Genomic DNA, 3,553 nt, shown 5'->3' with positions numbered 1-3,553 from the left:
TTTTTCTGTTTGCTTATGTGGTGCTGAGGAATTGAACCCAGGGCCTCAGGAATGTAAGGCAAGCGCTCTACCACTGAGCCACCTTCCCAGCCCCCCTTCACTTCTTTAGTTAATTCCTAGGTATTTTATTTTTTGTGGGGCTATTACAAAAGGAGTTTCTTTCCTCATTTCAGCTGTGCTCTTCTCATTGTTGGCATACAGAAAAGCCATTGATTTTTGAGGGTTATTTTTATACCCTGCTACTTTGCCAAAGTTTCCAATCAGCTTGAGTAATTTGGGAGTGGAGTCTGTGGGACTCTTTAAATAATATCATGTCATCTGTGAAGAGGGAGAGGTTTATTGCATCTTTCCCTATTTGGATTCCCTTTATGTTTGCATCTTGTCTTATTGCTGTAGCTAGGCATTCTAATACTAAATTGAAGTGGAGAGAGTAGATATCCTTGTCTCATTCCTGATTTAAGAGGAAATGACTTTAGCTTTTCACCATCAATTATAATGCTGGCTGTAGGTTTGTCATATACAGCCTTTATTATATTGAGGAATGTTCCATGGATTCCTAATTTTTCCAGAACCTTCATCATAAAGGGGTGTTGGATCTTGTCAAATGCTTTTTCTGCATCTATTGACCATGTGGTTCTTATCTTTGCTCTTGTTGATGTGATGAATTATATTGATTTGTGTATATTGAACCAACTTTGCAACGCTGAAATGAACCCTGTTTGAGTGTGGTGTATGAGTTTTTGGATGAATTGTTGAAGTTGATTGGCCAAAATTTTGTTGAGAAGTTTTGCATCAATGTTCATCAAAGAAATAGGTCTATAGTTCCCTTTTTTTGATGAGTCCCTGCCTGTTTTTGGGATTTGGGTTATTATAGCTTCATAGAAAGAGTTTGGTAATGAACTATCTCTTTCAATTTCATTGGAGAGTTGGAGGAGTATTGCTGTGAGTTCTGTTTTGAAGGCCTTCTAGAATTCTGCTGTAAATCCATCTGGTCCTGGGCTTTTCTTAGGTGAGAGGTCTCTGATTTTTGTTTCTATTTCAATGCTTGATATGGGTCTGTTAAGTTGGTTTAACTTATCTTGGTTTAGTTTTGGCATGTCGATATTTGCTAGGAAATCATCCATTTCTTCAGATTCTCAACCTTATTAGCATAAAAGTTTGAGAAGTATTCCCTTATAATGTTCTGAATCTTGGTTGTTTCTTCGGTGATGTTTCAATTCTCATCTCTGAGTTTGTTTATTTGGGTGTGTTCTCTTCTTTTTCTGATAAGATTTACTAAGGGTCTGTCAATTTTGTTAATTTTTTCAAAGAACCAACTCTTTGTTTTTTGATTCTTTGTATGTTTTTTTTTGGATTCTAATTTGTTTAATTCTGATTTAATTTTAATTATTTCTTTCTGTCTACTGGATTGGGGTTTAGCTTGCTGCTCTTTTTCAAGGAGGTTCAGATTTCCCATTAAATTGTTGGTTTCAGAGCTCTCCAATTTGTTGATCTAGGAACTCAGTGCTATAAACTTGCCTCTGAGTACTGACTTTGTTGTGTCCCAGAGGAGCTGGTAATTTGTGTGTTCATTTTTGTTGACTATCATGAACATTTGAATTTCATTTCTAATCTCTTCCATGACCCACTGGTGATTCAACAGTGTGTTGTTCAGCCTCCATGTGTTACAGGACTTTCTTTGTTGGCTTTTGATGTTGAGTTCTAATTTATTCCTTTGTGGTCTGAGAGAATGTATGGCATAACTTCAATGTTTCTGAATTTGGACAAGTTTGCTTTGTGACCTAAAATGTGGTCTATTTTGGAAACTGTTATGTGTGCTGCTGAGAAAAACATGTATTCTGGTGATGTTGGTTAAAATATTAGGTAGATGTCTGTTAAATGTAGTTGATCTATGTAGTTGTTTAGATCTGTGGTTTCTCTGTTGAGTGTTTGCCAAGTTGATCTATCTAGTGGGGATAAGTGGTGTATTAAAGTCCCCAACAATTAATGTCTTTGGATCTATGTGAGATTTGAGGGAAAGTAATGTTTCTTGGATAAATTTGGGTGCTTTGTTGTTTGGTGAATAGATATTTAAAATTGTAATATCCTCCTTAAGGAGAGATCCCTTAATTAGTATGTAGGGACCTTCTTTATCTCTTCTCACTAATTTTAATTTGAGGTCTTTTTTATCTGATATTAGGATTGCAACTCCCACCTGCTTATGGGGGCTATTTGCTTGGTAGATTTTATTCCAGCTTGTCACTTTCAAAATATGCTTGTTTTTATGGGCAAGGTGTGACTTTTGAAGGCAGTAGGTAGAAGGATCTTGCTTTTTAATCCAACTAGACAGACTATGTTGCTTAATTGGAGAATTAAGTCCATTAATGTTAAGAGTTAGTACTGAGAGGTGTTTGGTAGTTCCTGCCATATTATCCACCTTCTTGGGGGGCTGTGATATGGTTCTTGGATTCTCAGTTTGGGTGCAGTTTCTTGGCCTTTATTGTGATCTTGTTGGTTTTCTGTGTTTAGGACATCTTTACGTACCTTTTGTAGGGCTGGTTTGGTGGAGATATACTGTTTTATTTTTTCTTTGCTATGGAAGGTTTTTATTTATGAAGGAGAGTTTAGCTGGGAACACTATCCTTGGTTGATAGTTGTTTGTCTTTAGAGGTGGCATACATCATTCCAGGAGTACATTTCTTTTTGAACAGTATCACCTCTTCCTTCATTTCCTTCCAGTTTTTTTTTTTTTTTTGGTTGGTTGTGGGGTTTGAGCTCTGGGCCTGGGCGCTGTCCCTCAGCTCTTCAGCTCAAAGTTAGCACTCTACCACTTGAACCACAGCACCACTTCTGGTTTTCTGTTGGTTTATTGGAGATAAGAGTCTCACAGACTTTCCTGCCTGGGCTGGCTTTGAACCATGATCCTCAGGTCTCAGGCTCCTGAGTTGCTAGGATTACATGTGTGAGCCAACAATTCTCCCAATTTTTCCCCTTCCAACTCCTCTCACCCCCTAAGTTGTATAGTTCATTTCCAACATAGTGTCTGTTAGTGTCACTGTTGAATTAGTTCATCCTTTGTCCCACCAGTTCTGTGCTTCCCCTTCCCTTCCCCAAATCAGATAAACTTTCATTCAAGATGAAAGGTATAGAAATAAAAAACAGTGAAAAAAGGGCATGGGGGACCCACAAAAAGTAAAATAAAAAATCCTCTTTTTCTATTTCTTGAGTTCATTTCAATAGGCATCATTTTATATGATGCACGTAGCTATTGAGCCCCTGTGATCCTCTCCTAAGAACATCCTCCTTTGTTCTCATTGCACAAATGTTTAGAGTCTTGTTTATCATATCCAAGTGTAATTTATGGAAACAGTTAGAAAAAATTATATTAAATGATGTTGAACTAATTCTTACTGAAAGAAAGCTAATAGAGACACATCAGTTTCCTTTCTATTGAATTTTGGCTTTTTCTAATCAGTTTTCTTCTGTTCTTCAGTAGTTTCTGTACTTAGCTGCCGGGATATATACATATATATATATATATATATATATATATATATATATATATATATATATA

This window comes from Dipodomys ordii, unplaced genomic scaffold (assembly GCF_000151885.1).
Source record: "Dipodomys ordii isolate 6190 unplaced genomic scaffold, Dord_2.0 Scaffold197, whole genome shotgun sequence".
NCBI classification, from domain to species: Eukaryota; Metazoa; Chordata; class Mammalia; order Rodentia; family Heteromyidae; genus Dipodomys; species Dipodomys ordii.
Note: the sequence above shows the minus strand (reverse complement) of the source record.